The sequence below is a fragment of the Haemaphysalis longicornis genome, unplaced genomic scaffold, assembly GCF_048455015.1.
Source record: "Haemaphysalis longicornis isolate Haplotype H1 unplaced genomic scaffold, Haemaphysalis longicornis Haplotype H1 scaffold_11, whole genome shotgun sequence".
Classification (NCBI taxonomy): Eukaryota; Metazoa; Arthropoda; class Arachnida; order Ixodida; family Ixodidae; genus Haemaphysalis; species Haemaphysalis longicornis.
The window spans coordinates 56,810,170-56,824,847 of NW_027526214.1; the positions used below are offsets into that span (position 1 = coordinate 56,810,170).

General features: G+C 43.9%; 1 long non-coding RNA gene across 1 annotated transcript; it reads left to right on the plus strand.

Moving 5' to 3' along the window:
• Nucleotides 1–1,485: 1,485 nt before the first annotated feature.
• On the plus strand, nucleotides 1,486–14,354 carry LOC144160851 (uncharacterized). The gene is made up of 3 exons (XR_013320410.1): nucleotides 1,486–1,630; nucleotides 7,590–7,680; nucleotides 14,223–14,354. It is a non-coding gene; the product is annotated as an uncharacterized LOC144160851 (long non-coding RNA).
• The last annotated feature ends 324 nt before the right edge of the window (nucleotides 14,355–14,678 follow it).

Sequence of the window (14,678 nt, forward strand, 5' to 3'; positions counted from 1 at the left end):
CGAGTACGGATGGGTAGGTTTACCTAAAGTAGCCCATGCTGGCTTGTGCTTTTGTATGGTCTACTATAGGTAGATATTGGGGCAGAAAGGCAGTGCTCCGTAATAATTTGGCCGCAACCCCCCTGTGTACCAAGCAGGGGTACCTGAAACAGTCCTTCATCATTTTTTAATACCTCAAAAGCTTGTCTCTCATTGATGATCGGGCACAAATAAGATTTCGTTTCGTTGTTGCTTATAGTCTTGCTCTTCTGATCAATATCGGCCTAAAAAAGCACAGAGAACATAGTGTATGCTAATTTTGAATTTTGCCCTTCCAATAATAATGCCAAAGACAACCACGTACCGTGTTTACTGAATTGTAATGTGACCACGATTTTACCGTGAGAGGTGACTTCATCGCATCCAGAAAGAAAAATTAAAACCACTAAAGTAACTCAAGGGGTAACTTTCTGTCGCGCCAAAAAAAAAAGCCGCCAAAGTACTCTTGTGAGGCTAGGGGAATTATGGAACAGCACATTTATTTTTCAAACACTTTGGCTGGGCGCCCACCTTTGACATTTATAACTTCGCAGGAAGCCCACCTGTCCAGCGATATCGCTTGTTTTGAGCTGTATCAGTTCAACACTGACCGCCAAGAGGTGGTTGCACTGTTTGGCGACAAAATCAGCAACACTCTTTTGTAATTCGATATGGCCGCTGCAGCAAGGCCCTTGGAAACTTTTTAGGCAGGGTTCGCATGTAAAAAGGCGCTCCCGCAGTAGCTGCCATCCACAGACGGTCGATGTTGACTCTTCGGGGAGCTGCCGAATTGCCGATTTCTTGAGGCATTAAAATAGCATGGGTCATACTGAGTGCAACACGTTGCCGTAACAAGGGAAGCTGAAGAGGTGTTGAAACACTTGAGGGCAATGAAAGTTACCTATGCCTCAATACAAAAGTACGGCGCAAAAACAAAGGAAAAACATTGTGCACGCTGTCAACCACCACAGAAAAAAAGCAAGGAAACGAAAAAAGTTCATCTTAGCTTTAATGGACCCGAACAACTCTGACACATCTTGCTGACATAGATTGCAAAATGGTCAAAACTGTAGCCATTGATGACAAATGGGTGCACCATTGCAATTTTTAGGCAACTTCAGTTGCGGTATTAGATTGTAACGCGAGAGTCGACTTCAGGTTGCAAAAAAAAAACATGTTATAATGGACTAAATGCAGTAAAATTCGTATTTGTATTTAACTATTTAAATTCAATTTAAGAATGTATAATATTTGTTCACCTCCTCTATTGCTTTGATTGTTCAGGATACTTGAGCATGACAGCATCATGTGACGTTTTCAGACTGCCTGGAGATGAATGAACTCATGTTGCTCATGGCAATTTGCTGAAGCACTGATTGAAATTTTGAAAAACTAGGGAAATTTGGCGCATCAGTTTGGTAGGCGCCCTGACTATAGACCACAATTTTCTAACCTTCCCAGGGTGGCGCCATTTGTCCGGGATTGGTGTGGAGCTGTGCAGGCATTTCCCGGGGGACAGCGGGAGGAGCCACGGCCCCATCCACATGCCACCAGCCGCATTGGACTGCGTATCGTGTGGCTGATTCGGACACCTAATCTGATTTGAAAATTGGTAAGTTCATATTCAACAGTTTGCAACCCACAGTTTAACAGTGCAGTAGAAAGTGGGTTGAATGCGAGTGAAAGCTAGTTCCATGCGAGGATTGCGTATGCTGTTCACAGGCTGCAAATGGACCATGCTGTGCAAGGTTCTCACCGAAAACGCGGTTTGTTGAGCAGTATTTCTCTGTGCCAGGCTTTCTCCAGTCAATTGCGGCACCCGACTCCTATACCCTACGAATTAGCTGTGCGCTTATTGTCCCCGCAGAGCTGAGCTGTAGCACTAGAAAAGGGTTGATTTTTGTTTGTTTCTCGTCTATAAAATAAACACTGCTAACCTGTAGGGAACAGAAATTAGCGATAGATAATGGGATGGGAATCAATAACTTGGCCCAATATTCAATAGCAGCGTACGACAGCGGGTATTATTACATTCAAATATGTTCAATTGGGCGTGATGATCTATTGGCGGAAGCACTCAGGGACCCCTAAAATCTTATGTATGGTTTAATGCATGACGATCTTGTGTTATTTTTTTGTGTACTCAAGTGACGCTCAAACAAGTAGCCTTTGCACATTGTTAATTTCACCCAAGGCATGATGACCTGCATGCTGGAGGAAAAAAAAAGTCTGAAAAATGTGGGTACAGCTGTTATATTCAAGAGGACTGCCATGACAAAATATACCACTCAGAGGCCATGAATCTGATAAGACAGCATGGGACACGGTGCATTTGCAGCCTGTGCACAGCATGGGCAAACCCGCCGTGCAGTTAGTTCTCGCTCACCATGAGTGCACTCTATAATGCACTGTTAAGCTGTAGGGTGCTGACTCGTTGAATAAAATTGTACTTGCCAAAACCTTGGTGGTGAGACAAATCGTCTGGAATGCAATTGAGTAAGCACTGTTTGATGGTAATGGCACTATCTAACCTCATCGGTGCTTTATTTTTAGAAAGTTAATAGCATTATCGAAAACCGTGAAAGATGCAGCCTCTCGCACAATTTCGCGATGTGTGCTCTGAAATCGAGTCTGCGCTTAAAAACTCCCTTACTGGGGGCAGCTGGATGAAACAAATTATAATCGTACAAAGAACTAAATATTGCCAATGTAAATTCAACAGAAATTCGTCTTTATTGTCTTTTAAGCAGCGTTTATTTATGCTTCCTCAGAAACTTCACTGCAGCGACCAAGCACAAGTTCAGAAGTTCTTGTATTGTATAGACAAGGCTTGCTCAGCATTTTTAGTATCCTTTACTGTGCAAGTTTCTACTATCTGTTGTTGGCTAGAAGCTTACTGTGTTAATAACCGTGGAATAGAACAAGCTGACAATGTTCCTGTCAGTGCTGCGGCACTAGCTCAAGGGGCAGCGGCTTTTTTGCCATTCACTATGCCGATGGGGAAAAAGCCATGTGTGCATTTCTCCTGGCAGGCCCCTGGAGACAGTGGGGTGCCTGAAGTAATGAATCAGTGCTGAGGTAGATAACGTTAAGCAATTATCACAATACAGACCTCAATCAAGAGCTTCTAAGAAGTCGAGGTAGGTATCGGTTTGTAAAGGCCCAGTTAAGATAGTAGGGAATTGTAGCGCATTTTCTTGCACGAAAAGAAAAAAGTATTTTTAGATGTGATGATATTTCTCAGAAGATTTTGCTCTAAGAGCTTGTAGGGATTTTGCTTGCACACAGGGGTGCGTGCATGCTTCCCAGCTTTGGGCTAGTGCATGGGCCGCCGCTATCCTGTGGGCACTGCAGCAGAGACGTGAATATTGCCGGCTGGGTTTTTTTTTTATTGCGAACACAGTACACTGCTAACCTTTAAATGGAGGTTGCAAACCTTCCTAAGAAAGCTAATATAAAAAAAGGAACATTCGAGGAAGCCATGTTTCTGCAGTACAAATAAAACGCTGTTTTGAAGGCAGTAAAGATGATGCTGAGTGAAACACTGCGGCGAATAGTTTGTTCTTCGCAAAACAGTATTTCTGGTAGAGAAGTTCAGAATGCAGCCTGGCTGTAATTTCTGAGCAGTCTCAGTTGTTAAGAAAGAAGCCGTGGCTTTGTACAATGCTGTGAACCTCTTAAAAATGAGTCGTCAGTGAGCTTGGAAAGTGCGGTACTGCTAAACAGTGAGTAGTCAAATGCATTCACGATTTTTTTTTGGCAGAAAGTAGTTTTTCTACCTTTAGTTGTAAGACAACCGCTGGTGGCTTTAGTGAGCAACTACTGATGCCCCCTCCTCACCCCCCCTACACACATATACGCGCCTGCACGCTGCAATTTCTGTGGCTGCAAAGGTCGGTGTGAGCGTACTGAGTTTGTTCCCTGCCATTTCTGTAGCCTCATTAATATTGGGGCAGCAGAGTTTTACAATCTAGGCAACTGACCATTCATAGCCGTAGTGCAAAAAAATTGGGCCTGTTTGTTTCTTATTGCGTGTGCGTTTTTTTTTTTGAGGTTCAACTTTGTTTACACCTATGCGCAGAATTTTGCGGCGTGTGCTTCTTGCAATACCCTCGCTTTGTTACACAAGACTGAAGAGGAAATGCGGTACTATGCCGTAATTAAGACAACTGAAATAAAGCCAACGGTATGTAGGCTGCGAAAAGTGCAATAATGTAAGTACGAGGTCCAGGTTTTGTATTTTCATGATAGAAGCATTCCTTTCCCGTCATTCGCACAAACCTTTTTACTCAGTGGCTGCTATGAGGCTTTTTGATCTTAGTGATTATTCGAATAAATGCTATTGTACTGCAGCACGGCTGAGATGCACTGCTGTAATTTGATAAAGTTACCTGTAGGGAAATGTAGTATGATGCTTAATAATGACAGAACTGTATCAATAAGTGTACTCAAAATACACATTTCATGGGCATTGTTTTTCCAAATTAGAGATTGAAATGGCCTATTTTAACACACACTTCAGTTGGTTATGTAATGAGTAAAACTCGCCTGCTAGTTTCCCGCAGTGGACTGGGACACTTATACCCTAGTTACACGGGCACAGTTACCCCCCTAACCATGGTTAACACAAACTGAGCTTGGCCACCTCAGTTCGGTGACGCTAACCGCAGTTGCTGCTGCCACAGTGTTAAAAAATCGCAAAATTCAGTTTGCATGCAAGTGGCGGCACATCACTGTAGGTGAAAAAAATCACCTGGCGTTCGCAGAAAGACGAAGGCCTCAAATAGCGGAGCCCCGAAGCTGCCAGCTGCCCCCAAAGGAGCTTGTGCTCATCGCGTCGCTCTCGCGGTCGGCATGACCGTGCGTGAGCAGCAGCTCGTTTCCCGGTCCACCCGATCAACTATAGGAAAAGCCTAAATTTGTAAATTCTGCTGATCGTTCGCCAAAAAAATAGACAAACCAGGCAATCATGAAGCGTTTTCAGCACTCGGAAACGATCTGCGCGCACGTCGGCCGTTCCTGCAAACACGCCGGCGCATCTGTCCGCACGGCACTGAAAGTGGCTCGAAGCAGCCCAGACTACGGCAGCAACAGCTTGTCTCCCCTCTTCGAAATCAATCTGATCGCGGAAAAGAAGTTCCACATGCGACAAAGTGGATATTATTAAAGTAAAAAATTGGGCTATGTTTTGTAATTCGCAGTTGTAGAGATAGCGCCGGTCAAATATCGACCACGATCCTCAGTTCGCAACACCGAACCGACCCGAGAACAAGCCGGTCGCGAGCTGCTGGGGAAGCCCCTTTTTCGCCGTGCGCGAGTGCGTCGCATTTGGATCTGAAGCAACTGTTTAACGATATTTTTTGTCTAAACTGCTTCGGCTTTTGTTTTTATCGTGAGGTTAAAAGTTTGTTACTTTATTTTTGTTACGCTCACAACCAAGTGACCACTGTCGACACACTTGGAATTTCGCATGTAACAGCCAAAGCCGCAGTTTGCGATAACCGCGGTTAAAATTTAGTAACCACCGTTAAATGTAACTACAGTTACTTCCGCCATGTAACCTAGGGTATTAATCTCAATTAAGGGATGGTGTGGGGACAATCAAAATATTTGAATATTAAAACAGTTGTGTTGACTTTTTGCCAGAACGTCTAGGGCTCCATGTCAAAATTAACAATATTTTCTAATGATAACATGAAGGACAAGCAGCTGCAATTCAGTTGCATAAGGAGAGCAGCATAAAATGAAGGAAAGCTGTTTTGCAAATGGTAGGATGTTGCACCATTCTTTGGATGGCTCTTCAACTGCATGGCAGCTTTTAATGTTGAAAGAATTATCGGCAAATCATGTAAATCATGCCTGGCATTCCCTTGTAACTCCCTGAGGGTTCAGGAGAGCTTCAGTTGCCTGCTTCTAAAGCAAAAATGAGCACCATGGCTATATCCTTTTGCACTTAAAACACTGATCAGCTCCGCAAGATTTGATCAGCGATTCCCAAGATTTGGTTTCATCACAATGGTGTGGAATCTAGTTTGCTGACTGCCCATTTTTTTGCTGCTGCCTTCGAGTGTGTCACAGGGCCCTTGCCACATTACAGTGTGGGGAATAGTGAAAACTTCAATCTGCCCCTTAAAGGAGTGCTGGCACAAAATTTCAAAGCACAGATGTCTACATAAAAAGCTTTCTTTTTAAATAGAGATACCCCTCAGGAAGGTCAACCTGTAACTGTTCGGTAGAACATATTTTAGGTCAGTTTTATTATGTGCATGCTCGAAAAAGTTAAGGATGGATTTCCTTTCAGCATCGGCATCAGTGTGATGCCATGTGTGCCTCTCCCCAAACTGCCTATGTCAGGGCTCCCATGACGTATCCAAGGTGGCCTACTCTGCCTGATCCTCCTGAGAAAACGCAGATCCGTCAGTGATGGAGCCAGTGTTTTCTATTGAACACAATTGTCAAAAGTCATTAAAAAGTCTTTAAAAAATGTCTGCTGTCATCTTGGGTGAAAAGGAAGGAAATGCCCAAAACAGGCAACACAAAAGACAAAGAAATCATTAGAAACAACAGCACTTGTGTGTTTTTCCTCATTTCTTTGTCTGATGTATCTCGCCCATTTTGCAGTCTCGTCTTTTTCAACTTAGAATCAACTTGGCCTAGCCTCAACCCAAGCATGGACCCTTCATGGGCCCTTCATTGAAATTACGAAGTGTTTAATGGGTTTGTATGCTTGCGTGATGCATACAAAGGAGAGATCTTACTTATTTTCATTCACTTCGATGTGAACAAGCAGTGACAGATTAAAAATTTGCAACTTTTGCTGAATAGCAGGTGTCAGCAAGCTTTTCAGGCGGAGAGCCAGGTTTAATGCAATGGACACGGAGGGGGCTGGAGGGCACATTGGTTGGGAGGGGAGGGGCTTTGCAGGCAAATAAGTTTTGGGGGGGAAATTGAAAGCAGTGTACAAAACTAAAATAGCAATCCTTGTCATGTTTATTTTCAGCACGAATGTCACGAGCTTTCATGCCGGGTGAGGTCAAAACTGCCATGTTGGCCTTCAGGTAGAAAGTGACAGAGAAGGGGTGTACCATTGTGGCGGGGGCCACATAATACTGCCCCATGGGCGGCGGGTTGCCAACCCCTGATTTATAGCATTTCCGTATATTGTCTGAACATGAAGCACTGGACAACCTAAGGTTGTCAGTTCGTGATGCCTTCACTTGTGACAGGGATGGGTGGCATCTATGGAAACTTTCTGGGTGTTGCGAACAACTCAAATCAGGTTTTCGTGGGAAGATTGACAAGCATGCTCTTATTACGCTGCAACACTTGTGAGAGGGAACCCCTGTGTCAGAGGACCTGTTTACAGACTAGTTTCTTGGTGCCAACAAATTCCAAAATTTTTATGGCTGCTGCGAAGACCTCAAAGAAAGAATTGTTTTTACAATTTTGTAACAGTTTCTGACCCCGCTCAAGCATTCAAAATGCTTGCCCCGTTTTCTATTTGTTTTGGTCACTTGTCCATTTTTTATTTGCAAAGTACCGTAGATTATGTGTGGTATTTTTTTTTGCAGTGCCTGGCATGAGCTTCTTACTAGTGATCCTGCCACAAACGCTGTGGATGAGAGTGGGCGAAATCTGCGTCACTGCTGCTAATCTCGCAAGGTTTGTGGGATTTCTGCATCTTAACATCGAAGAAATTGACATGCAGTTTATTAGGCCTTAGACAATACCTGCTGGTAATAGTTACTGGTGGGTTCTTTGGCATAGCCATGAAGCACAGTTTGATTGCTTTGTGTTTATGGTTGTTTCATCCCTTCTTTCAAGCTTAGAAAGATGTGTTTGGTGAGTTGGTGCATCTTAACCATACTTGAACTTGGTGCGAAATATTGACAATCACAGAAAGTAGCTGGTGGGAACAGGCAATGACTAGCAACTAACTTTTAGGCAGCGTAAGACCACATAATTGCAGGCCAAAGCTATGTGGCTCCACTTGCATGCAAAAAAAAATGTGATAACGGAAGTTCACAGCCTAATAAATACGCTCTTTCATATGAAGACCCGTTGAAATATCACTGACACAGTCGCATCCCTTCTTTCCTATGTGGTAAGCTTCCTGTATCTCCCTTCCTCATGTACCACTGCACCTGGACAATTTTCACTTGCTTTTTAAGAGCGTCATGCACGCGCTTGCAGAGCTATGGATGGGGTGATGCCCACTTGTGCAGTTCTCAACTGAGAGGTTATGTTCATGTTCACGCAATTACACGTTCACAAACCTTCCAGAGTGACCAATGCAGACCTTTCCACATGAAAGAGGTATCTCATAAGCAATGTCCCTTCTTAGCAACTTGCGTAGGCATTGGTGTGCTTTTTCTCGCACCCTTGCCTATCAAAGGGACCCGCAGCACTTACCCTCGACTACTCGGAATGTATTTTGGGGTAAAGTCTATTGTCCCAGCAACCACCTCCCACAAGAATCATGAAAATCTGTTCGCTATGATGGAAGGTACGTGCGATGCAAGATCGCACATATTCATTCCCTCTCAACTCATTGTGGACAAGTAGGACAACGCAATGAAAGCTGCATTCTCTCTCCCGGAGAAGGGGGTGGCTCGCGGTGTTCTCTTCGGGGGCCTTCGATATATCACAGGCTGGGGAGTTTTCTCCTTTTCTCCATAACGTGGAGGTGTGTATTTCTGGTCTGGAGCAACAAAAAAAGCAGTCATAGCTACATGCGCGCAAGTGCGCACTCAAGCTTTTTGAAGCAATAAAAGTTTGTTTTCAAGCGGTCTGATTGAAAGGGAAGTATTGAGTTTGCCACTCGCACTTCGTGCACACTCAAAGCAAAAGAAACGCTGAGACTGTTCGTATAGGTTCAGGCGTAGAAGAGATTGGCGCACAGCGCCGATAGCGGCAGACCGTTACAAACAACCAATAACACAGCTATGGCAGAAATTACGTTTTCTGGGGGTGCCAGTGGTGCATAAATTAATGAGAAAATTGAAGAGAGTGCGGTTGGTATTTTGGCGTTTTTTACAGTGAATTGCGTGCTTGCTGCTTTGTGTGCACATGTAATCTTTCGCTCGGGTATTCTTCGCAGTGTAATCAAAACATCACGTAGGTTGTTTACTGCTCAAAGCAAGTTGCAGGGTCCCTTTCATCTTGCTTACACTGCGGGCGCACATTCCTGCATGGTTGATAAGTGGTGAAAACAGCACCTCACCTCCTGTCATTCATTACCATTCTTATGGTATGGGACATATTTTGAAGCTGTGACGCAACTTCACGGTGTTTATTTTCCCGCTCCTTTTCAGTGTTATTGTTCGCATTTTCAGTTCTCTTTTTTAGTCTATGCGCTGCTGCTAACACAAATGACTGCAGGAATTGCAATTCCTTTATCCTGACAATCTGCACGCCCAAGCAGTCCTTAACTTTGTGGAGGCATGACTTGCACTGGTCGGCAGAGATATGGAGTCCAGTACCCCTTTGCGCAAGAAAAACAATGGTGTTAGTGCAGCGACACGCATTTGAAGCAAACGCAGGAGGTTTACCCCATAAGAAAAAAATATGATTGTGTCAAGAGGCCTGTTTACCGGAGAGATGAAGTATGCAGAAGAGCGTATTGATTAAGAAGAGTGGAAACTTTCCTTATGACACTTCATTTATGCATGTGCACCCATGTACCTCTGGTTGTGTTCTTGCATTGAATAATAGTTGATAGTCTGTGCCAGTTCTTGTCAGGTACTCACTCTCTGTGGTTGTCAATATTTTGCTGTGTTTACAAGGGTTCTTTTAAGCCACTTTTGCGCTCATTGCTAGACACGGGTAATGCAAATATTCAAAGGCAGCATTGTTCAAATAAAGCGTTGGCACTAGCAGGATTCTGTGTATATGAAAAGGCAGGATTAAGGCACAGTGAAAGAAAGGGAAGTTTGGTTTCAAATCGAATGTCTTCAAATGTGAAGCTCACGGAGATGTAAAGGGGTTGTGAAGAGAAAATCCATTTGTCTTTTCTTAATTTTGTCTACTTGAGTGACCTTTTAAGAACATAAATCCGAAATATTTTCACAATTCATTCCTTCTGGAAATTAGGAGACAACTTCTAAATTCTTGTTTTGAGGTGCATCGCAATCGACTATGCGCACATCGCCAGTTGGCATGCAACTAGCAATGACGTCACAGTAAAAACAGTCAAAAGTTAATTGCTCTTTGTGTATATTGTTCTGTACAACTGCAAACCCAATATTTTAAAAATAATGCACTCTTTATTCGTTAGCAAACCAGTTTTCTATTGACGTGACCGGTGTCACGACCGCTTCTGTTGTGTGGCAACCATTGTAACAGAACTCAGACATAGCCTCCTGTAGAGGCTATGACTCAGACCTACTGGCTGTTTGTACGATTTGTAGCCAGTTTCCCCGCTGAAGTTCACGTTTTGCTGCATTCTCTTCGGAATCGTACCGGTTTTATATCAAATGGCAAAAAATCGTCAAACCAAAAAAAAGTGCCCCATGTGCGATTTGAACTTCAGGCTGCCGGGCCAGTCCAACGTTACGGCTAGCCTGCATTGATGTCAGACACTTTACCCAGTACCTTATCGACGCAAGAAGCGCGCGCGACAAAAAACTGCAGAATAAAAGCCGCTTCACATTTGTAACCCAGCACTGATGTGTGCTTTCATAAATTCTAGTCAACTTAGAGCTTTCACCGCCAACTTATGGTTGAGCGTTTCTGCAGTGAGCAAAAGGGGAGCATACCAAATCAACGGAACAGCGTTAACACCATTATGTATTGCAGGAAACAGCAAAGCAATCGAACTGCATGATGGTGGGACTCAGCGCGGTGTCCCTGCTTCTCGCTAGTTATTTTTGTGCTTGATGAGTAAATGACAATTTGGTTTTAAATTTCCACTACTCGACGTTCCTTCGATGAACGTCTTGGGTGGTAAATTCTCATTTTAAGCTTTTGGTCATTTATCTCCTCAGGTCAGAGGTTTCACGTTCGTGCAACTCACATTACAGGCTGCGTGAGACAGACGTCTATAGTTTAGACTCATGCAAAGCAGCGTAAACAGTTTACAAATCCCCAGTTTACTTTCAACCTGCTCACCTCTGCCTGCGTCACTTACCCGCATTGTTAACTGAAAGTTCGACCATCTTGATCAGTAGCATCAGAGATCAAACAACTCCCGTTCAGTTGCAAGGTGAATTTCATTATGGTGCAGATTTATCTGACCCTTTGCGAGCCCGCTCTGTGCTGGCATATGCAGACAAGGGGGAACTGTGATTGGCTTCTTACCAACACGTCACTTCACGATTTGAGGAGGAAAGCCTCGGTGAAACATTAACTGCATTTCTTTCCCATTTGCGAATATCGGGCAGCAGAACGGTTATGCATTGTTTATTAAGGTTCCACAGTTATAAGTACCCACACAACACGTTTTCAGAAAATGTCTTCACGACCCCTTTAATGTGCTTCTGCTGTAAGCACTATGCAGTTCTGATCTTGAGACTGTTGCTTTGTTTGTGTAATTTCAGGACGAGAGAATTTACCACTCATTAAACACTGCATGATACTAGATCCACTAGGCCTGAATAAAAGTGAAAGGGCCATGTGGGCAACTTCTCCAATTCATCCCGTTACACTTTGGGTTATTCGTGTAGGCGGCCAAAAACACATGAAGTACATAGGGGGTCAGTACAGATATTAAATAATTTAGCCTTTGAGTTTAACTAAATTGACTTGAAGAGGCAGTAAAAATAACTGGGCTTTTCAGAAATCTTATAATCATTGCCACTAAAGGAGTGAACTACAGGGTTTCAGTGCCTTCTCCATCACCTTGAGCAAAAAAAATCAAGCTTAACTTCATGTCTGGAAATTGCAGTTGAATATTCTTCCAGCTGCATCATCATAGCAGACTTCCCAGTGAACATTTTGCTGTTTCCTTTGCACTGCCGAGCAGTTAACCCTTTGTGGGACCAATGTTTTTGCCAAATGCGACCCCCACGATTTTTTTATTGCTGATTCAAATTCTTCGGATGAATTTATTTCGAGAAAAAATTATGGTAATTTTTTTAAGGTGACCCTAAAGTGACAAAAAATCATTTATGTTGTTACATATATGTGGTTTATTCATAAATAACACAAGATAAAATCAAATAAAAACGAGAGAGTAACAAGCCGGCACCTTTTCAGTGAATCAAAATCAGATAGACATCAGTTTCGCGAGTGCAAGAAGCGGGAAGCGCCCGGAGGACAATACCAAAACCAGCCGCTGCACCCGCGCTGGCGTGCGCGGCCGAATGGGAGAGCGATAGACAGCGCACCGCTCATAAAATACAAAAAAAGGAGAAAAGAGCGTCATCAGTTTCGCAGGCGACCTTGGTCTGTAGCACGCATACGAAGCACACACGCACGCGAATTTGAAATAGCTGGCGCTCTCCGTCCAAATTCCTGTTTACACCGAATTTGGTGTCAGTACAGTGGCACGTTAGCCTATGGGAGCAGAGTGCCTCTACGGTCAAAAAATTACTTTAACAGCCTTCATTGTACTGTCGCGGAACCAATTGCCCAGCTCTTTTTATTATTGCAGCAAGCTTGCATAGTTGGAATAGCTGAATAAACTTTTTTCCCCGAACCAACAGTGTACAATTTGAAGCTGTGGCAGTTGTGCTCAAAAAGGTTTAAAGTTTCTTCGCAATGACGTAATGCAATTTTCCTTTAAAATATTGAGTTGGAGCATATGCTGCTTTTTGGAGTTGCGGTTGCTTTGTTAACTACAAATAAGGCACAGTCATTGCAAGCGCAAAGTAATTTGTAGCAGTGTCTTGCTTGCTGTTTAGGCCAGCAAACAAGTCATTCTTAGTGAGCTCATGTCAGTATGGACTATTTGTGTACCGACTGAAACGTTCTGGCAGCAGCCACTGAACTGTGGGAAAGAGCCTAGCTGTGCATCATGAGTAATGGTTATGGATAAAGCATGGTTTAAATGATAACTATAGTTTAAATTTAGAAACTCTCAGCTTTGTCTTGACTCAGTGAGGCTGGGGAGCCCGGTCTGCTAAAACATTGTGACTATTGTTACTTTGTTATATTTCCTCTGTACTGGTTCACTTTTTGAACCAGCACGTTTGAACCAGTTGTATCTTTGAAAAATGGCTTTGGGCCATACATTGTTTGAACTACCTCTAAAGGTTGTTGAAATTCTTTTTAACTAGACAACAGGTGCTGGTAACTCGAGATCCATGATAAATGTTCTTTCTGGAATTTTTGCATTCTTGAAGGGACCCTGCAGCACTTACCATTGACTACTTGGAATGTATTTTGAGTTAAAATAAAGTCTGTCTCCCAGCAATCTCCTCCCACAAGAATTATGAAAATCTGTTAGCTATACCCGAAACTACACGCGATGGGCAATCGCGCAAAATTGTTCCCTCTCGACTCGACTGCAGACAACGCGACGAAAGCTGCACGCTCTCTGCCAGAGTGAGGGCGGCTCGCGGCATTTTCTTTGGGTGCCTTCAATATATCACAGGCCGGGGAGTTTTCTTCGTTTCTCCGCAATGTGGAAGAGTATTTCCGGTGTGGTGACACAAAAAAGCAGGCATTGCAGCCTCCTCACAAGTGCGCACTCAGGCTGGTAGGGCATTTTTAAAGCAATGAACGTTTGTTGTCCAGTTGCCTCGTTGAAAGAGGAGTATTCAGTCCATCACTCCGCGCACTCAAAGCACAAAAGAAAACCCAAAACTATGCATACAGGTTCAGGCTTAGAAGAGTTTGGTACGCAGCGCCGATGACGGTGGATCGTCACAGGAAATGCGAGAAATAAGCCGCGAAGTTGACCAGGAGTAGCTCATAGCACAGCCATGGCTGCAATGACGTCGTTTAGGCCATGCCAGGGGTGCATAATAAGGAAAATTGAATGCGCGGTTGGTTTTTTTACGTCTTTCACAGTGATTTGCACGCCCACTGCTTCACGTGCACGTGTAATATTTGGCTCAGGTATCCCTGGCAGTGTAATATAAACGTCGCGCCGGTTCAGGTCCACTGCTCAGAGTGTTGCAGGGTCCCTTTAAAGCAGGGTGCTTTCCACATCTGTAGTTTAAATATCTTTAGGGGCCTCGAACTGCCTTGCTGAGTTTGGGGACTGTGGGCTGTGCAGTGTTGTAACTCGTCCTTTTTTTTCTTTTTGTTCCCTGCTGCAGGCACTCCTGAGCATGGCAGCTGTGGTTTCCATTGGAGCAAAGCAGCTGCACTCTGTCCATGACCACCATAGCGGTCGCATCAAATGGAAGCACTATCACTGTATGGGCAGCAATTCAGGGAATATATCTGCCCTACATTTTGTAATAAACAGTCTTTGTCAGTTGCTGAATTAAATCTTTCCTTAAAAGCACGAATGATTGCTGTTACAGGTCATAAATTCTGCACTTGGCTGTATAAACAGCTTGGCTATACTTATTCTAGGGCTGGATGAGAGCTGCAACACAATTAAAATCCCTGCTCCAGTGGAACGGCCGGGCGAGTAAGTTGCACGGCTAAAGTTCAACTATGGCTGAGCAGCTATGGTTGGACAGCCGTCCTTCTGGCTAGGATGAATAGCCGTCGTCTCTGAAAGTTGAACAGCCGTGGGTTGTTAAAGGTTGAACAGCCGTCGGCCA